The following is a 22,031-nucleotide window of genomic DNA, read 5'->3' as shown; positions in this document are numbered from 1 at the left end:
AGGGAAAAGATTAATGCTATCAGGAATTTAAATTTTTTTTAATGTTTATTTATTTATTTATTGAGAGAGAGAGAGAGAGAGAGAGAGAGAGCAAGAGAGAGAGAGAGCAAGCGAACAGGGGATGGGTAGAGAGTTAAAGAGACAGAGAATCCCAAGCAGGCTCTGTGCTGTCAGCACAGAGCTCTATGAGGGGCTGAAACTCACAAACTGTGAGATCATGACCTGAGCTGAAATCAAGAGTTGGACATTTAACCAACTGAGCCACCCAGGCACCCCTAATGCTATCTGGAATTTAAGTAAAAACTTAAAAAAAAATATTAATGCTCTCTGGGAAGATCTTTTATGAAGACCAATCTTTTTAATGTAATTTACCTGCCTAGTATAAGTGTCCTAAGACGTATGTAAACCTCCAAATCTGTTTTGTCAGTGTATTTAGAAAATACACAAGAATCGTTATCAAACCTAAAAATATAAACTTGTGAGCACTAAAAAATTTTTTTTAATGATTAAAAGTCAGTCCTACCTCTAAATTTTAAAAGCTGTCAACTGGTCAGGAAAATACCAATGGATTTGCAGTCAGGCCATTCAACAGAGATCTAATGACTGCACACCTATTAAGAATACATTTCCCAAAATCCTCTCAGAAAGGCAATTGTAATGGAATTAGTTCTAACAGAAAAGATTCAAGAGAGTTAAGTGCAGAGTAGGATTTTTTTCCTTAACAGAAAAGTGAGTGGAGCAGGTGAGTGAAATAGGTAAAGGGGATTTAGAGTAGAATTATCTTGATGAGCACTGAGAAATGTATAAAATTGTGTAATTAGGATATTGTACATCTAAAACTTACTGAATGTTAATTATACATGAATCTTTTAAAAGGAAGGGAAAAAGTAGAAAAATGACCCCCCCCCCAAAAGTGATGGCTTCTCATTTTCTGTCCCCTAAAAAGAATACAAATAACACCATCTAGAGTCTAACATAGTGGCTTCATTTTCAAAATGCATCACTGTATTTTCCTCACAAGGCAGTTATACATTATAAACCTTAAGCATATAACAGTCACGTGATTTTTTCCGTAAGCCCGCAGACTTCCACAAGCCTCCAGGAGCTTACAGCCAGACTAGTCCCGAGGTTTCACATATTAAAGCTTTCTCCACAGCCACAAGTTTCTTTTCTTGTTGGGGTTGTTGAACACAAACTCTTCAACTTAGACCAATTCTGTTCCTAAAAGTGTTAGCTGTGCTTTCTTTTTGATGAACACTCTGACTCCATCTTGAACAACGTCCCCATCGGAATCTACTTTTGTTTTGGTATATTCTAGAATATAAGAAAAGCTATTACAATCCCTGGTTTGAACACAAACTTTCCCACCTATGTGTTCAAACTTATTTTTAAGAAGTTGTTTACTGCTGAAAGTGTCAGAGTAGGGGCAGGTGGGTCGGCCTGCATCTTCCTTTTCCTCACAGTCCAAACAGTGGCTTGGACTAACAAAGTTAACATCATCTTCTTGGTGTTCTGGTGTCCTAGGCTGGCTATTGTATAATTTTCTAGGTAAAGTTTTGCATTTAATGCAATGGATTTATTTTTAGGTATTTTTTATACTGTTGAAAATGGTATATTTAAATTTTTTTCTTTTTCAGTTTGTTGCTGATACATAAAAAATATTGATTTTTGTGTAATGACCTTGTACCCAGCAACCTTTCTATACTTTTATAAACTATAATTATCTGAATATCCTCCTGAGTTTTCTACATATATAATTATGTTTCCAAATAATGGCAGTTTTCTTTCTTTTCTATCATTATGCCTTTTATTTCTTCATCATGCCTTACTGCTTCAGTTAGAATTTCCAATATAGTATTGTAAATGTGATGATAGCGGACATCCTTACCTCATTTCTTTTCCTTTTTTTCTTTTAGAGAGAGAGAGAGAGAGAGAGAGAGAGAGCACAAGTGGGGGCTGGGCAGAGGGAGAGGAAGGGAGAGAATCTTAAGCAGGCTCATGCTCAGCACCACACCCGATGTGGGGGCTCGATCTTAGGACCATGAAATCGTGACCTGAGCTGAAATCAAGAGTCAGATGCTTAACCGACTGAGCCACCCAGGAGTTCCTACTTCATTTCTTTTTTTTTTTTTTAATTAAACATTTTTTTTAATGTTTATTTATTTTTGAGAGAGAGAAAGAACATGAGTGGGAGAGTGGCAGAGAGAGAGGGAGACACAGAATCTGAAGCAGGCTCTGAGCTGTCAACACGATGTGGGGCTTGAACCCATGAACCATGAGATCAAGACCTGAGCCGAAGTCGGACACTCAACCGACTGAGCCACTCAGGTGCCCCAGCCTGCCTCATTTCTGATCACAAAGAGAAACATTTCCATATTTCACCATTAAGTATTACCTTATTGAAGTTTTATATATGTAACTTTTATCAGATTAAAGGAGTTCCCTTCTATTCCTATTTTGCTAAGAGTTTTGTCTTATTTCTTTCAACAGTGTTTTGTAGTGTTTGAAGTATGATCTTTGTACTTCTTTTGTTAACTTTATTCCTAGGTGATTTATTCTATTTAGTGCTCTTCTAAGTGAAACTTTCCTTACTATTATTTTTGAATTGCTTATAGCCATTACTTTTTAGTGTGTTGAGATTTGGCTTTATAATCCAGTACATGGTGATTTTTGCTAAATATTCCCTATGTGAAAAAATATGCATTCTGAAATTATTGGGTACGGTGTTGCCTATATCTCCATTAAATCAACTTTGTTAAATTTCTTGTTCAAATATCCTAAAGTCTTAATGATTTAATATCTTAATATCTGCTTCTTCTATTAACTACTGACAAAGATGTATCAAATCTCCCCCTGGGTGCCTGAATGGCTCATGACTCAGGTCATAACTCATAATTTGTGACTTTGAGCCCCACATCTGGCTCTGTGCAGACAGCGTGGAGCCTGCTTAAGATTCTCCCTCTCTCTGCCCCTGACCTCTGCTCGCACACTCTCTATCTCAAAATAAATGAACTTTAAAAAATTTCTCTCAGTGTAATTTTGGATTTTTATTTCTCATTATAATTTTATAATTTTCTTTGTTTTTTTTGACACCATGTTAATACGAGCATACAAGTTTGGAATTATGACATCTTCACGGTGAATTAAACTTCTTTTTGTTATTACTAGAAAAGTTTTTTCTTAAAGCCTGTTTTGTTTGATGTTAATATTCCTACTCTACCTTTGCTTAGTGTTTGTATGGTCTATACTTATCCATCCTTTTACTTTTGACTTCTCTGAATCCTTAGATTTCAGATATTTTAAATTCTTAAATTTTAGAGCCTTAGATCACTTCCTTGATGAATTTTACCTAGCATAGAAGTAAGAAATAATTTCCACGTTACTCAACTCTTCAAAAAACATAAAAACAAGAAACACTTGCCAGTTTGATTTATGGAACTATCATAATCTTTATGCCGAAATTTGATGAAGAAGACACAAAAAAGGAAAATCACAGGCTAATCTTTGTATAAACAAACAATGCAAAAATCCTAACCAATTAGCATGCAAAAACCCTAAACAATTAGCAATCTGAAAATCATTTTTGCAATATTAGTAGTAATTATGAGATTACTGACATATTTGTGTTTAAATCTACTTTTACTGAATTCCTGTTTTTGTACATGTTCAACTTTCTGTTTCCTTCCATTCTTGCCTTCCTTTTGGACTAATTATTTTTTATTTTTCTTGTTAATTTAGAAGCCTCAAAGGTTATTGTAGAAATTACAATATGCATCCTTAATCTATCATAATCCGATTTTATTTTGGACTTTTATCCTCATTCAAGATGATACTGTTTTTGTTTTATACAATGTTTTCCCAGAATTATTTATATATTATCATTTCATTTCTTCTTATCTTTCCTTCCCTGTTGTCCTATATTGAAAGGGAACACTGAGAGCTAAGTCAAATAAAACAATTTTTTTCAGGCATCTGGATGCCTCAGTTGGCTAAGTGTCTGACTCTTGATCTCAGCTCAGGTCATGATCTCAGGGTTTGTGAGATCAAGGCCTGTGTCAGGCTCTGTGCTGCCAATGTGGAGCCTGCTTGAGATTCTCTCTCTCCCTCTCTTTCTGCCCCTCCCCTGCTTGTGTGTGTGCTCTCTCTCTCTCTCAAAATAAATAAACTTAAAATTTTTTTTAATTAAAAAATTAAAAAAATATATTTTCAACCTGTACCTAAACAGTCATATAAAATTTTACAGCATCATGGGGCGCCTGGGTGGCGCAGTCGGTTAAGCGTCCGACTTCAGCCAGGTCACGATCTCGCGGTCCGTGAGTTCGAGCCCCGCGTCAGGCTCTGGGCTGATGGCTCGGAGCCTGGAGCCTGTTTCCGATTCTGTGTCTCCCTCTCTCTCTGCCCCTCCCCCGTTCATGCTCTGTCTCTCTCTGTCCCAAAAATAAATAAAAAAACAAAACAAACAAAAAAAAAAAAACCCCAAAAAAAAACGTTGTAAAATTTTACAGCATCAGGAACCAAAAGAAATGTATAAATAGTTAACAGGAGAACAAAAAACCGACTATAAACAAAATAACAGAATCTGAATACAGGGGAAAAAACTGAGATGCATGAAACAAAGTGGAGGAAAAAACTTTAAAAAGCATTCTTATATCTAAGTAAATATGATGAAAAATGTAATATAATAGTCTGGAACTAAAATTCAAGATGATCAATGTTCTAGTTGGGGGAGAGGTATCATAAGTAGAGAAAGCAGAAGGAACAGTCTCATTGTTGGTCTGTGACTGCTTTTTGTCCTACAGGTGGTGGGAAGGTTGATCTGAAAAATGTGACAATGAAAACGAAAGAGTTTACAGGTGAGTTTCTATGACACTGAAACCCTAATGCTTTATAATAAATTATATTTAAATTTTTATATTCCTAGTAGTCTATTGTCCATATTAATTTTGCCATTTTACCCAGTTATTATAAAATATAAAATATTTCTGCCTGATAAAATCCATTTGATCTTGGATTATCTGTTTGAAAAATAAACTATAAGACTTGCTTTTGATAACATGTCCTATGTACTGTACAGATTTTTTTCTCATATATGTATATATGTCTTCACCTACATGTAAATAGCTAAATTTTAGGTAAGCACATGAATAAATAAGGTAAAGTTTTGGAAAGCTCAAGATAATGTGGTTTTGTCAACGATCAATTACATAAGTCAGTATAAGATCTCCTGCTATAATCATTTCTTTTGGCAATTCATTATCCAATTTGGTAACTAGATTTTATTCTGTTCATTATCCCCCAAATTAAGGGAGCCTTTATTATATCAATAATTTAGGAACAAATTTGCTTTGACTTCTAATGACACACTGTATTTCCACATTCCATTTTACTTTCACTCTTTAATCCCCAACTGGGAATGATGCCATATAAGCTATTTTAAGTATATTTAAAAGTACATATCATATAGGTTAATAACATTTTCTTATGAACCTCTTAAACTTACATAATACTGAGTAATTAATTTCTATAATTTTCACCTATAAACCTGTATTTTCAAAGGAGAAAAGATTGATGCCACAGATCTGAAAAACATTCTTGGAGACATGGGGATAGAAGTCAATGATAAGGAATGTCTGGAACTACAAAAATTACTACCCACTGATGGTGAGCTGCATCTGTGACCTCCAGAGTTCAGTTTAATAGTTCTATTTATGATCTTTATATTTTAAAGTGACACATGTTCAGGTATTTGTTACCTGCACCCATCCTCCAGCTCTTGCTTGAACAGTCTCTTACTCTGTACTATTCAAGTACAGAGTTCAGTTGTGAAAAAGAATCCTTTCCCACAAAATCAGTATTGAGGAAAGATGTTACTGATGATTTGGGAAGGGAAAGGACAGAGGGATTTATATCTTGTCTCAGTAAACATTGCAAAAGTCCTCATAAATTCCTGATCTCTCCCAGAGTTACTGTTCCTTACATTGTCCCTGGGGGATTCCCTTTTCCTAATCCTTATCCCTCTAAGAGCTGAACCCTCAAAACTCCCCCCTCTGTTAAGCTCAATTTCTTTTTTATTAAGTTTTTATTTTAATTCCAGTGTAGTTAATATACAGTGATATGTTCATTTTAGGTGTACAGTATAGTCATTTCAACAATTCCATACCTCACTCAGTGCTCATCACAAGTGTACTCCTTAATACCCATCACCTATTTCACGATCACCCCACTCAGCTCCCCTCTGGTAGCCATCAGTTTGTTCTCTATAGTTAAGAGTCTATTTCTTGGTTTCTCTCTCTCTCTCTCTCTCTCTCTCTCTCTCTCTCTCTCTCTCTCTCCCTCCCTCTCCCTCCCTCCCTCCCTCCCTCCCTCTCTCCCTCTCCTTGTTTTGGTTCTTAAATTCCACACATCAGTGAAATCATATGGTATTTGTCTTTCTCTGACTAACTTATTTTGCTTAGCATATATACTCTCTGGCTCCATCCATGTTGTTGCAAATGGCAAGGTTTCATTCTTTTTATGGCTGAATAATATTCTGGGGTGTGTGTGTGTGTGTGTGTGTGTGTGTGTGTGTGTGTGTGTGTATTTACCACATCTTCTTTATCCATTCATCTATCTATGGACCCTTGGGCTGCTTCCATAATTTGGCTATTGTAAATAATGCTGCTATAAACGTAGGGGTGTATGTATCCCTTTCAGTTAGTGTTTTTGTATTTTTGGGGTGGACATCCAGTAGTGCAATTCAAAGGTAGTTCTATTTTTAGCTTTTTTGAGAAACCTTCATACTGTTTTTCCACATTGGCTATACCAGTTTGCATTCCCCCCAACAGTGCAAGAGTGTTCCTTTTTCTCCACATCCTCACCAAAAGTTGTTTCTTGTGTTTTTTATTTTAGTCATTCTGACAGGTGGGAGATGATATCTCATTGCAGTTTTGATTAGCATTTCCCTGATGATGAGTGATGTTGAGCATCTTTTCATGTGTCTGTTGGCCATCTGTATGTCTTCTTTGGAGAAATGTCTGTTCACGTCTTCTGCCCATTTTTAAATTGGATTATTTGGTTTTTGAATGTTGAGTTCTATCAGTTCTTTATATATTTTTAGTACTAACCCTTTATTGGATATGTCATTTGCAATTATCTTCTCCCGTTTAGTAGATTGCCTTTAGTTTTGTTTATTGTTTCCTTCGTTGTGCATAAGCTTTATATATTGATGAAGTCCCCATAGTTTCTTTTTACTTTTGTTTCCCTTGCCTCTGGTGACATATCTAGAAAAATGTTGCTATGGCTAATGCCAGAGAAATTAGTGCTTGTGCTCTTTCATAGGATTTTTATGGCTTCAGGTCTCACATTTAGGTCTTTAATCCATTGTGAATTTATTTTCATGTATGGTGTAAGAAAGTGGTCCAGTTTCATTCTTTTGCATGCGGTTGTTTAGTTTTTCCAGCACCATTTATTGAAGAGACTATCTTTTCCCCATGGGATATTCTTATCTCCTTTGACAAAGATTAATTGACCATATAATTGTGAGTGTGTTTCTGGGTTTTCTTTTTTTTTTCTTTTTTTTCTTTTTTTTATTTTTTAATATATGAAATTTACTGTCAAATTGGTTTCCATACAACACCCAGTGCTCATCCCAAAAGGTGCCCTCCTCAATACCCATCACCCACCCTGCCCTCCCTCCCACCCCCCATCAACCCTCAGTTTGTTCTCAGTTTTTAACAGTCTCTTATGCTTTGGCTCTCTCCCACTCTAACCTCTTTTTTTTTTTTTCCTTCCCCTCCCCCATAGGTTTCTGTTACGTTTCTCAGTATCCACATAAAGAGTGAAACCATATGGTATCTGTCTTTCTCTGTATGGCTTATTTCACTTAGCATCACACTCTCCAGTTCCATCCATGTTGCTACAAAAGGCCATATTTCATTTTTTCTCATTGCCACGTAGTATTCCATTGTGTATATAAACCACAATTTCTTTCTCCATTCATCAGTTGATGGACATTTAGGCTCTTTCCATAATTTGGCTATTGTTGAGAGTGCTGCTATCAACATTGGGGTACAAGTGCCCCTATGCATCAGTACTCCTGTATCCCTTGGATAAATTCCTAGCAGTGCTATTGCTGGGTCATAGGGTAGGTCTATTTTTAATTTTCTGAGGAACCTCCACACTGCTTTCCAGAGCGGCTGCACCAGTTTGCATTCCCACCAACAGTGCAAGAGGGTTCCTATTTCTCCACATCCTCTCCAGCATCTATAGTCTCCTGATTTCTTCATTTTGGCCACTCTGACTGGCGTGAGGTGATATCTGAGTGTGGTTTTGATTTGTATTTCCCTGATAAGGAGCGACGTTGAGCATCTTTTCATGTGCCTGTTGGCCATCCGGATGTCTTCTTTAGAGAAGTGTCTATTCATGTTTTCTGCCCATTTCTTCACTGGGTTATTTGTTTTTCGGGTGTGGAGTTTGATGAGCTCTTTATAGATTTTGGATACTAGCCCTTTGTCCGATGTGTCATTTGCAAATATCTTTTCCCATTCCGTTGGTTGCCTTTTAGTTTTGTTGGTTGTTTCCTTTGCTGTGCAGAAGCTTTTTATCTTCATAAGGTCCCAGTAATTCACTTTTGCTTTTAATTCCCTTGCCTTTGGGGATGTGCCGAGTAAGAGATTGCTACGGCTGAGGTCAGAGAGGTCTTTTCCTGCTTTCTCCTCTAAGGTTTTGATGGTTTCCTGTCTCACATTCAGGTCCTTTATCCATTTTGAGTTTATTTTTGTGAATGGTGTGAGAAAGTGGTCTAGTTTCAACCTTCTGCATGTTGCTGTCCAGTTCTCCCAGCACCATTTGTTAAAGAGACTGTCTTTTTTCCATTGGATGTTCTTTCCTGCTTTGTCAAAGATGAGTTGGCCATACGTTTGTGGGTCTAGTTCTGGGGTTTCTATTCTATTCCATTGGTCTATGTGTCTGTTTTTATGCCAATACCATGCTGTCTTGATGATGACAGCTTTGTAGTAGAGGCTAAAGTCTGGGATTGTGATGCCTCCTGCTTTGGTCTTCTTCTTTAAAATCACTTTGGCTATTCGGGGCCTTTTGTGGTTCCATATGAATTTTAGGATTGCTTGTTCTAGTTTCGAGAAGAATGCTGGTGCAATTTTGATTGGGATTGCATTGAATGTGTAGATAGCTTTGGGTAGTATTGACATTTTGACAATATTTATTCTTCCAATCCATGAGCAGGGAATGTCTTTCCATTTCCTTATATCTTCTTCAATTACCTGCATAAGCTTTCTATAGTTTTCAGCATACAGATCTTTTACATCTTTGGTTAGATTTATTCCTAGGTATTTTATGCTTCTTGGTGCAATTGTGAATGGGATCAGTTTCTTCATTTGTCTTTCTGTTGCTTCATTGTTAGTGTATAAGAATGCAACTGATTTCTGCACATTGATTTTGTATCCTGCAACTTTGCTGAATTCATGTATCAGTTCTAGCAGACTTTTGGTGGAGTCTGTCGGATTTTCCATGTATAATATCATGTCATCTGCAAAAAGCGAAAGCTTGACTTCATCTTTGCCAATTTTGATGCCTTTGATTTCCTTTTGTTGTCTGATTGCTGATGCTAGAACTTCCAGCACTATGTTAAACAACAGCGGTGACAGTGGGCATCCCTGTCGTGTTCCTGATCTCAGGGAAAAAGCTCTCAGTTTTTCCCCGTTGAGGATGATGTTAGCTGTGGGCTTTTCATAAATGACCTTTATGATCTTTAAGTATGTTCCTTCTATCCCGACTTTCTCAAGGGTTTTTATTAAGAAAGGGTGCTGGATTTTGTCAAAGGCCTTTTCTGCATCGATTGACAGGATCATATGGTTCTTCTCTTTTTTTTTTGTTAATGTGATGTATCACGTTGATCGATTTGCGAATGTTGACCCAGCCCTGCATCCCAGGAATGAATCCCACTTGATCATGGTGAATAATTCTTTTTATATGCTGTTGAATTCGATTTGCTAGTATCTTATTGAGAATTTTTGCATCCATATTCATCAGAGATATTGGCCTGTAGTTCTCTTTTTTTACTGGGTCTCTGTCTGGTTTAGGAATCAAAGTAATACTGGCTTCATAGAATGAGTCTGGAAGTTTTTCTTCCCTTTCTATTTCTTGGAATAGCTTGAGAAGGATAGGTATTATCTCTGCTTTAAACGTCTGGTAGAACTCCCCTGGGAAGCCATCTGGTCCTGGACTCTTATTTGTTGGGAGATTTTTGATAACCGATTCAATTTCTTCGCTGGTTATGGGTCTGTTCAAGCTTTCTATTTCCTCCTGATTGAGTTTTGGAAGAGTGTGGGTGTTTAGGAATTTGTCCATTTCTTCCAGGTTGTCCAATTTGTTGGCATATAATTTTTCATAGTATTCCCTGATAATTGTTTGTATCTCTGAGGGATTGGTTGTAATCATTCCATTTTCATTCATGATTTTATCTATTTGGGTCATCTCCCTTTTCTTTTTGAGAAGCCTGGCTAGAGGTTTGTCAATTTTGTTTATTTTTTCAAAAAACCAACTCTTGGTTTCGTTGATCTGCTCTACAGTTTTTTTAGATTCTATATTGTTTATTTCTGCTCTGATCTTTATGATTTCTCTTCTTCTGCTGGGTTTAGGCTGCCTTTGCTGTTCTGCTTCTATTTCCTTTAGGTGTGCTGTTAGATTTTGTATTTGGGATTTTTCTTGTTTCTTGAGATAGGCCTGGATTGCAATGTATTTTCCTCTCAGGACTGCCTTCGCTGCGTCCCAAAGCGTTTGGATTGTTGTATTTTCATTTTCGTTTGTTTCCATATATTTTTTAATTTCTTCTCTAATTGCCTGGTTGACCCACTCATTCGTTAGTAGGGTGTTCTTTAACCTCCATGCTTTTGGAGGTTTTCCAGACTTTTTCCTGTGGTTGATTTCAAGCTTCATAGCATTGTGGTCTGAAAGTATGCATGGTATGATTTCAATTCTTGTATACTTATGAAGGGCTGTTTTGTGACTCAGTGTGTGATCTATCTTGGAGAATGTTCCATGTGCACTCGAGAAGAAAGTATATTCTGTTGCTTTGGGATGCAGAGTTCTAAATAGATCTGTCAAGTCCATCGGATCCAATGTATCATTCAGGGCCCTTGTTTCTTTATTGACCGTGTGTCTAGATGATCTATCCATTTCTGTAAGTGGGGTGTTAAAGTCCCCTGCAATGACCACATTCTTATCAATAAGGTTGCTTATGTTTATGAGTAATTGTTTTATATATCTGGGGGCTCCGGTATTTGGCGCATAGACATTTATAATAGTTAGCTCTTCCTGATGGATAGACCCTGTGATTATTATATAATGCCCTTCTTCATCTCTTGTTACAGCCTTTAATTTAAAGTCTAGTTTGTCTGATATAAGTATGGCTACTCCAGCTTTCTTTTGGCTTCCAGGAGCATGATAAATAGTTCTCCATCCCCTCACTCTCAATCTAAAGGTGTCCTCAGATCTAAAATGAGTCTCTTGTAGACAGCAAATAGATGGGTCTTGTTTTTTTATCCATTCTGATACCCTATGTCTTTTAGTTGGCGCATTTAATCCATTTACATTCAGTGTTATTATAGAAAGATACGGGTTTAGAGTCATTGTGATGTCTGTATGTTTTATGCTTGTAGCGATGTCTCTGGTACTTTGTCTCACAGGATCCCCCTTAGGATCTCTTGTAGGGCTGGTTTCGTGGTGACAAATTCCTTCAGTTTTTGTTTGTTTGGGAGACCTTTATCTCTCCTTCTATTCTAAATGACAGACTTGCTGGATAAAGGATTCTCGGCTGCATATTTTTTCTGTTTAGCACACTGTAGATATCGTGCCAAGCCTTTCTGGCCTGCCAAGTTTCAAAGGAGAGATCAGTCACGAGTCTTATAGGTCTCCCTTTATATGTGAGGGCACGTTTATCCCTTGCTGCTTTCAGAATTTTCTCTTTATCCTTGTATTTTGCCAGTTTCACTATGATATGTCGTGCAGAAGATCGATTCAAGTTACGTCTGAAGGGAGTTCTCTGTGCCTCTTGGATTTCAATGCCTTTTTCCTTCCCCAGTTCAGGGAAGTTCTCAGCTATAATTTCTTCAAGTACCCCTTCAGCACCTTTCCCTCTCTCTTCTTCCTCTGGGATACCAATTATGCGTATATTATTTCTTTTTAGTGTATCACTTAGTTCTCTAATTTTCCCCTCATACTCCTGGATTTTTTTATCTCTCTTTCTTTCAGCTTCCTCTTTCTCCATAACTTTATCTTCTAGTTCACCTATTCTCTCCTCTGCCTCTTCAAGCCGAGCCGTCGTGGTTTCCATTTTGTTTTGCATTTCGTTTAAAGCGTTTTTCAGCTCCTCGTGACTGTTCCTTAGTCCCTTGATCTCTGTGGCAAGAGATTCTCTGCTGTCCTGTATACTGTTTTCAAGCCCAGCGATTAATTTTATGACTATTATTCTAAATTCACTTTCTGTTATATTATTTAAATCCTTTTTGATCAGTTCATTAGCTGTTGTTATTTCCTGGAGATTCTTCTGAGGGGAATTCTTCCGTTTGGTCATTTTGGAGAGTCCCTGGCGTGGTGAGGACCTGCAGGGCACTTCCCCTGTGCTGTGGTGTGTAACTGGAGTTGGTGGGCGGGGCCACAGTCCGCCCTGATGTCTGCCCCCAGCCCACCGCTGGGGCCACAGTCAGACTGGTGTGTGCCTTCTCTTCCCCTCTCCTAGGGGAGGGATTCACTGTGGGGTGGCGTGGCCCATCTGGGCTACTTGCACACTGCCAGGCTTGTGTTGCTGGGGATCTGGCATATTAGCTGGGGTGGGTAGGCAAGGTGCACGGGGGCTGGAGGGGCAGGCTTAGCTCGCTTCTCCTTAGGTGATCCACTTCAGGAGGGGCCCTGTGGCAGCGGAAGGGAGTCAGATCCGCTGCCGGAGGTTTGGCTCCGCAGAAGCACAGAGTTGGGTGTTTGCGCTGCGCGAGCAAGTTCCCCGGCAGGAACTGGTTCCCTTTGGGATTTTGGCTGGGGGATGGGCGGGGGAGATGGCGCTGGCGAGCGCCTTTGTTCCCCGCCAAGCTGAGCTCTGCCGTCCGGGGGCTCAGCAGCTCTCCCTCCCTTTGTCCTCCAGCCTTCCCGCTTTCTGAGCAGAGCTGTTAACTTCTGACCTCCCAGACGCTAAGTCGCGCTTGCTGTCGGAACACAGTCCGTCCGGCCCCTCCGCTTTTGCCAGCCAGACTCGGGGGCTCTGCTTGGCCGGCGAGCCGCCCCTCCATCCCAGCTCCCTCCCGCCAGTCCGTGGAGCGCGCCCCGCCTTGCCGCCCTTCCTACCCTCTTCCGTGGGCCTCTCGTCTGCGCTTGGCCTCGGAGACTCCGTTCTGCTAATCCTCTGGCGGTTTTCTGGGTTCTTTAGGCAGGTGTAGGTGGAATCTAAGTGATCGGCAGGACGCGCGGTGAGCCCAGCATCCTCCTACGCCGCCATCTTCCGGAACCTTCTATTTCTGGGTTTTCTATTCTGTTACATTGATCTATGTGTCTTTTTGTGCCAGTACCATACTGTTTTGATTACTACGGCTTTGTAATATAACTTGAAGTCCAGAATTGTGATACCTCCAGCTTTGCTTTTCTTTTTCAAAATTGCTTTGGCTATTTGGGGTCTCTTGTGGTTCCATATAAATTTTAGGGTTTTTTTCTAGTTAAAAAATGTGTTGGTATTTTGATAAGGATTACAATAATGTACAGGTTGCTTTGGGTAGTATAAACGTTTTAAGAATATTTGTTCTCTCAATCCATGAGCATGGAATGTCTTTTCATTCATTTGTGTTTTCTTCAATTTCTTTCATCAGTGTTTTACAGTTTTCAGAGTAGAGGTCTTTCACCTCTTTGATTAGGTTTATTCCTAGGTATTTTGTTATTTTTGGTGTAGTTGTAAATGGGATTGTTTTCTTCATTTTTCTTTCTACTACTTAATCATTAGTGTATAGAAATACAACAGATTTCTGAATATTGATTTGTATCCTGTGACTTTACTGAATTCATTTATCAGTTGTAGTAGTTTTTGGTGAAGTCTTTAGGGTTTTCTTTTTTATTAGTATGTTTTATTTAAACTTTAACAGTTCCCCCTCCCTTTTTTCTTGCCATTCATTTATTAAAGAAACTGGGTCATCTGTTCTAATATTTCTTACATTCTAGATTTCATTGATTATATCTCCAGGGTGTTCCTCAAATTTTTTTAAGTGTTTTATTTATTGTTGAGAGAGAGAGAGAGAGAGAGAGAGAGAGAGAGACAGCACAAGTGGGGCAGGAGCAGAGAGAGTGGGAGACACAGGCTCCGAAGCAGGCTCCAGGCTCCAGGCTCCAAGCTGTGAGCACAGAGCCTGATGTGGGGCTTGAACCCATGAACTGTGAGATCATGACCTGATCCAAAGTCAGACACTCAATCAACTGAGCCACACAGGCAGCCCTCCAGGGAGTTCTTTAAATGTTCCTCTACCACCTACACATTCTGTACACTAGGCAGACCTAAACACTTGATTAGATTTCAGGTTTGCTTTTTTTCCCCAGAAAGAATATTTACACCTAGTATCATGTGCTTCATATTGCATCACATGAGGAAGTGCATTAGCTTATATCTCTTTCTTTTTTTTTTGTTTTTTGTTTTTGTTTGTTTTTTTGTTTTGTTTTTTTTTTTTTTTTTTGTATCTCTTTCTATATGATGTGAAAATCTACATCTGGACTCTGATGATGTCATTCTGATCCCATCCATCATAATATTCTCTGTCAGCCTTTTACCTAATTAATAGTTTTTAGCAGCTATTGATAATCACTACTTAAACCCATTATTTCACTTGGAGTTGCAAAATGGTAAAAATTCTTCATTCTTCCTGCATTTATTAACTAAAATACTTCTGAAAGAATTCTCTCACTAGTTATTTGGATTTTTACTTTTTAAAAATCTGAAATCTGAATCACTTACATCTTCAACTTAAGAACAATGACTTAATTATTAGATTTATACAAAAAGAAATCAATGTTCAGTCTACAAATTTAGAAAAATATACAACTGTTTGGGTAACAACAAACATCCATATACTGGTATTGCAAAGCTCTTATTACAAGAATAATTCCTATTCTAGTTCAAAGACTTTTTCAACAAGAAGACTATATGACAATCTTGTAATTTAGAAGTAACTATGTATCATAGTCTCTTGGGCACCTGGCTGGCTCAGCGGGCTAAGCGTCTGACCCTTGATTTTGGCTCAGGTCATGATCTCAGGATTCAGGAGTTCAAGCCCCATCTCAGGCTCCGTGCTGATGGTGCAGAGCCTGCCTGGGATTCTCTCTCCCTCTCTCTCTGCCCATTTCCCACTTGCTCTTTCTCTCTCTCAAAATAAATAACTTTAAAAAAAAAAGAATCTCTGTACATCAACAGATGAAGTAAAGATAAGCACCTGTGGCAAATGCTATGTGGATATCTCTGAATCAAGAACAATATCTGCTAGTAATGAAAAGACTGCAGACCCTGGCCACCCCCATCCAAAAAAAAAAAAAAAAAAAAAAGTTGTTCAAAAGAGTGTCTGGAGATTTTGAACAAATCCAGACAAGCATGAAGAAGCGTGTCTGGAGCTGAGCCATGGTGAGGAGTATAGATAAGACTTGTCTACAGAAACATAGAGGGTAATAGTCAGACAACAGGTGCTCTGCTCTCTTAAGACTACAAAAAGAGGCAGCTCAAAATTAGCTTGCACACTGTCTTTCCTGGGGTCTCCTCAGCAATGAAAAACTACAAGGCTCCGGGGTTTTCTATATAGAGTATCATGTCATTTGCAAATAGTGAGTTTTACTTCTTCCTTACCAATTTGGATGCCTTTTATTTCTTTATGTTGTCTAATTGCTGTGGCTATGACTTCCAGTACTATGTTGAATAAAAGTGGTGAGAATGGACATCCTTGTCTTTGTTAGCCATGGATTTTTCATATGTGACCTTTATTATGTTGAGGTGTGTTCCCTCTAAAACTACTTTGTTGAGGGCTTGTGTCATGAATGGATGTTGTACTTTATCAAATTCTTTTTCTGCATCTAGTGAGATGATCATATGGTTTTTATCCTTTCGTTTGTTGATGTGATGTATGACGTTGATTGATTTGCGAATACTGAACCACCCTTACATCCTAGGAATAAATCCCACTTGATCATGGTGAATGATTTTTTAAAAGTATTGTTGGGTTCTGTTTGCTAGTATTTTGTTCAAGATTTTTGCATCTATGTTTATCAGAAATATTGGCAGTGGTGTCTTTATCCGGTTTTAGTATCAAGGTGATACTCACCTAATAAAATGAATTTGGAATTTTTCCTTCTTCTATTTTTGGAATAGTTGGAGTAGAATAGGCATTAACTATTCTTTAAATGTTTGATAAGATTCACCTGTGAAGCCATCTGATCCTGGTCTCTTGTTTGTTGAGAGTTTTTTAGTTACTGATTTAATCTCCTTGCTGGTAATCATTCACTTCAAATTTTCTATTTCCTCCTGCTTCCATTTTGGTAGGTTATATATTTCTAGGAATTTATCCATTTCTTTTCAGTTGTCTAATTTGTCGGTGTATAGTTTTTTCTAATATTCTCTTATAATTGTATTTATGTGGTGGTGTTTGTTATTTCTCTTCTTTCACTGGTGATTTTGTTTGTTTGAGTCCTTTCTCTCTCTCTCTCTCTCTCTCTCTCTCTCTCTCTCTCTCTCTCTCTCTTTTGATGATGAGTCTGGCTAGTTTATCAATTTTGCTGATCTTTTAAAAGAACCAGCTCCTAAAAATCTATAAAGAACTTATCAAACTCAACTTATCAACTCAGTGAAGAAATGGGCAAAAGACATGAACAGATACTTACCCAATGAAGACATGGCTTCCAATGAAGATGGCTAACAGACACATGAAAAGATGCTCAACATCACTTATCATCACAGAAATACAAATCAAAATCACACTGAGATACCACCTCACGCCTGTCAGAATGGCTAACATTAACAATTCAGGAAACAACAGATGTTAGTGACATTGCAGAGAAAGGGGAACACTTTTGTGCTGTCGGTGGGAATGCAAACTTGTGCAGCCACTTTGGAAAACAGTGTAGAGTTTGCTCAAAAAATTAAAAATAGAACTACCCTATGATACAACTGCACTACTAGGTATTTACCAAAAGGATACAAAAATGCTGATTCAAAGGGGCACGTGCACCCCAATGTTTTTAGCAGTACTGTCAACAATAGCCAAATTATGGAAAGAGCCCAAAGGTCCACCGACTGATGAATAGATAAAGAAAATGCAAAATATATATACAATGGAATACTATTCAGCAATCAAAAAGAATGATATTCTGCCAGTTGCAACAACGTGGATGGAGATACAGTGTATTATACTAAGGAAAATAAGTCAGAGAAAGATAAATATCATAGGATTTCACTCATATGTGGAATCTAAGACACAAAGCATGTGAACATAGGGGAAGGGAAGGAAAAAATAAGATAGAAACAGAGAGGGAGGCAAATCATAAAAAGATTCTTTTAAAAAAAGTTTTTATTGTTTATTTATTTTTGAGAGAGAGAAAGACAGAATGTGAGCAGGGGAGGGGCAGAAAGAGAGGGAGACACAGAATCTGAAGCAGACTCCAGGCTCTGAGCTGTCAGCACAGAGCCGGACATGGGTGAACCCATGGACCTTGAGATCATGACCTGAGCTGAAGTCAGACACTTAACCACCACCCAGGTGCCCCCATAAAAGATTCTTAAGAGAGCGGGAAGCAAAGCATAAAAGACTCTTAATGGCAGAAAACAAAATGAGGGTTGATGGAGGGAGGTGGGCAGGGGATGGGCTAAATGGGTGATGGGCATTAAGGAGGGCACTTGTTGGGATGAGCACTGAGAGTAATATGTAAGTGATGAATCACTAAATTCCACTCCTGAAACCATTATTACATTATATGTTAACTAACTTGGATTTAAATAAAGTTTTTTTAAAAATTAAGGGGCACCTGGATGGCTCAGTTCATACGGCATCTGACTTCAACTAAGGTCATGATCTCACAGTTTGTGAGTTCGAGCCCCACATCAGACTCTCTGCTGTCAGCACAGAGCCCACTTTGGATCCTCTGTCCCCCTCTCTCTCTGCCCTTCCTCCATTCATTCTCTCTCTCTCTCAAAATAAATAAATCAACTTAAAATCTTAAAAATAAATAAATACAACTTTAAAAATTAAAAAAAAAATTAATATGAAATTTATTGTCAAATTGGTTTCCATACAACACCCAGTGCTCATCCCAAAAGGTGCCCTCCTCAATACCCATCACCCACCCTACCCTCCCTCCCACCCCCCATCAACCCTCAGTTTGTTCTCAGTTTTTAACAGTCTCTTATGCTTTGGCTCTCTCCCACTCTAACCTCTTTTTTTTTTTTTTTCCTTCCCCTCCCCGATGGGTTTCTGTTAAGTCTCTCAGGATCCACATAAGAGTGAAACCATATGGTATCTGTCTTTCTCTGTATGGCTTATTTCACTTAGCATCACACTCTCCAGTTCCATCCACGTTGCTACAAAGGGCCATATTTCATTCTTTCTCATTGCCACGTAGTATTCCATTGTGTATATAAACCACAATTTCTTTCTCCATTCATCAGTTGATGGACATTTAGGCTCTTTCCATAATTTGGCTATTGTTGAGAGTGCTGCTATCAACATTGGGGTACAAGTGCCCCTATGCATCAGTACTCCTGTATCCCTTGGGTAAATTCCTAGCAGTGCTAGTGCTGGGTCATAGGGTAGGTCTATTTTTAATTTTCTGAGGAACCTCCACACTGCTTTCCAGAGCGGCTGCACCAATTTGCATTCCCACCAACAGTGCAAGAGGGTTCCCGTTTCTCCACATCCTCTCCAGCATCTATAGTCTCCTGATTTCTTCATTTTGGCCAGTCTGACTGGCGTGAGGTGGTATCTCAGTGTGGTTTTGATTTGTATTTCCCTGATAAGGAGCGACGTTGAACATCTTTTCATGTGCCTGTTGGCCATCAGGATGTCTTCTTTAGAGAAGTGTCTATTCATGTTTTCTGCCCATTTCTTCACTGGGTTATTTGTTTTTCGGGTGTGGAGTTTGGTGAGCTCTTTATAGATTTTGGATACTAGCTCTTTGTCCGATATGTCATTTGCACATATCTTTTCCCATTCCGTTGGTTGCCTTTTAGTTTTGTTGGTTGTTTCCTTTGCTGTGCAGAAGCTTTTTATCTTCATAAGGCCCCAGTAGTTCACTTTTGCTTTTAATTCCCTTGCCTTTGGGGATGTGTCGAGTAAGAGATTGCTACGGCTGAGGTCAGAGAGGTCTTTTCCTGCTTTCTCCTCTAGGGTTTTGGTGGTTTCCTGTCTCACATTCAGGTCCTTTATCCATTTTGAGTTTATTTTTGTGAATGGTGTGAGAAAGTGGTCTAGTTTCAACCTTCTGCATGTTGCTGTCCAGTTCTCCCAGCACCATTTGTTAAAGAGACTGTCTTTTTTCCATTGGATGTTCTTTCCTGCTTTGTCAAAGATGAGTTGGCCATACGTTTGTGGGTCTAGTTCTGGGGTTTCTATTCTATTCCATTGGTCTATGTGTCTGTTTTTGTGCCATGAATATGATTCTTATATTAGGGTCAGCTATATTTTTGTGAACCTTGAAAGTGGTCAGGCTATTGAATAGCATCGATTGTGTTCTCTATTGAGTTCTACAATGGTGTGAATGTTACAGGCTGTGCTCCAAGGGAATTTTATAATTAGTAACGAGTCCCCAAACAATTGCCCCCCCCACCCCGCCCTCGCCGCTTCACAGTCTTGCAGGCTTAGAGACTGAGAAATCCTAGCTAAGTTTCAGAGGCCTTATTTGCCCATAAGAGTTGACCCTGGATTGGTCTCAGGCTTCCAGCCTGGACAGCTCTTGCAGTGAAAGTTGACTTCCCTGGTCATCAGGTAGAATCTCCATTAGCTGTCAATTCTGAGTAACAACCTTTAAGAACCAAACTAAACCTTTGGGTTGCTGACCTCTCCCTAACATGCTATGGTATCCCTTGTACACGATCAAAATGTTGTAGCTGTACTTTGCCTTAAGGGGAATTGTATTGTCTATAAGGGACATGGGCCATTTCTGCCAATAAACTGTCCAAGCGCATTCTCTCCCTCCCCCTCCCCCTCCCCCTCCCCCTCCCTCCAAAGCATTGTTCATCGTATCTGGTGGGATTTTGTTTCCGGGGAGTAGACACTTGCCTTGTTTCTAACATGAAGTATCAGCTATAGTCCATGGTCTGTATTCCAGAACTCACACTGACCTCTACCTAATGCCTTACTGTCTAGTCATCTGATTTTGAACATTGTTGTTTCCATAGTTTTAACTTCCTGTGTCATTATTCCTTAGTTCCTATCTCTTAAGATGATAGCGTTTTTGAACCACACAGTTGTTAACTTCATGTGTATTTTTTCACACATAGTTATGATTAAAAACTGAAGTGTGAGATGAGAAAACTTCTAGGGAAATGCTTTTATTTTCTGCTTTTATAAATAAAAAGAATGTGTAGTTATTGGGTGCTATCATTGTATACAGCTAGTTTTAGAACAAGGAAAATTCTGAATTGATCTTGTTAACTTTATTTTTTAAATGTTTATTTTTGAGAGAGTAAGCAGGGGAGAGGCGGAGAGAGGGGGACAGAGGATCTGAAGTGGGCTCTAGTGCTTACAGCAGAGACCCCAGTATGGGGCTTGAACTCATGAACCATGAGATCATGACCTAAGCTGAAGTCAGACGCTTAACTGACTGAGCCATCCAGGCGCCCTCTTTTTTTTTTTTTTTTTTTCCAAACTTATTCACTTTATTTCAGAAAGTGGTAAAATAGCTGTGGAATACAGACCCTGTGAAGAGATCACAGATGCCAGTACTGCAGACGAGCTGCAGGATTTAATTCAAGTATGTGGAGATTAAAGTTCAAGGGTGACATAGCCACTGTAGCCATAATGTAAAGCAACCAGCAGAATTTGGAAGACTTTGGCATTAGCTCTATCATCCTTTGGGAAATGTGAAACTCAAAAACTGCTTTTGACTGCAGGGGATTTCTGGGGCTTTTCCTGAAGTCCTGACCCTTGGCTCTGACCCCTTATTTGAAATTTGGAGAGCAAATTTCATCAGAGCACTCCCACAGTTGTGGACATAGGAGAGGACACAAGCCTTTTAGAGCTCCCCTCAAACAGAATCTCAAGGATTTGGGAACAGAGTAACTATGGCCTTAAATGTGATTATACTACAGCGTTTGAAACCATTATGCCATTCAAATAGGATGTATCACCCAGATGTCGGCATCTCATATATATCTTGCGTGAATATCTTGCTGAAGAACTTTTCTGTAAATCACTCACATGGATGTCCTGAATTAGGGATGAAGTTGCCGAAATAATTTCTAAAAAAAATTTTTTTTTTACATTTATTTATTTTTGAGACAGAGAGAGACAGAGCATGAACGGGGGAGGGTCAGAGAGAGAGGGAGACACAGAATCTGAAACAGGCTCCAGGCTCTGAGCTGTCAGCACAGAGCCCGACGCGGGGCTCGAACTCACGGACCACGAGATCATGACCTGAGCCAGAGTCAGCCGCCCAACCGACTGAGCCACCCAGGCGCCCCGCCAAAATAATTTCTAAAAGAAAATAGTAATGTGCCACATACAGAATGTTAAAAAAAAAAAAAAAAAAAAAAAAAAGCAAAAATGTGTTTCAAGTCATTGAGAGATTAATTTGGGGCTAGATTTGTGAATTTTTTTTTTTTCGATTTTTTTTTTTTAATGTTTATTTATTTTTGAGAGTGAGAAAGAGCGTGAGCTGGGGAGGGGCAGAGAGAGAGGGAGACGCAGAATCTGAAGCAGGCTCCAGGCTCGGAGCTGTCAGCACAGAGCCCGGCGCGGGGCTCGAACTCACAGACTGCGAGATCATGACCTGAGCCGAAATCAGGCACTCAGCCAGCTGAGCCACCCAGCCGCCCC

The 22,031-nt window shown here is 39.0% G+C and overlaps 1 pseudogene; it reads right to left on the bottom strand.

Moving 5' to 3' along the window:
* Positions 1–1,131: 1,131 nt before the first annotated feature.
* Positions 1,132–1,497, bottom strand: LOC145715170 (iron-sulfur cluster assembly 1 homolog, mitochondrial pseudogene; annotated as a pseudogene).
* Positions 1,498–22,031: the final 20,534 nt, after the last annotated feature.

Source organism: Panthera onca, assembly GCF_046562875.1.
Source record: "Panthera onca isolate mPanOnc1 chromosome E1 unlocalized genomic scaffold, mPanOnc1 haplotype 2 h2.Chr16_ul_5, whole genome shotgun sequence".
Taxonomy (NCBI): Eukaryota; Metazoa; Chordata; class Mammalia; order Carnivora; family Felidae; genus Panthera; species Panthera onca.
The sequence above is the reverse complement of the archived record's forward strand: the minus strand, read 5'-3'. Positions and strand labels throughout refer to the sequence as shown.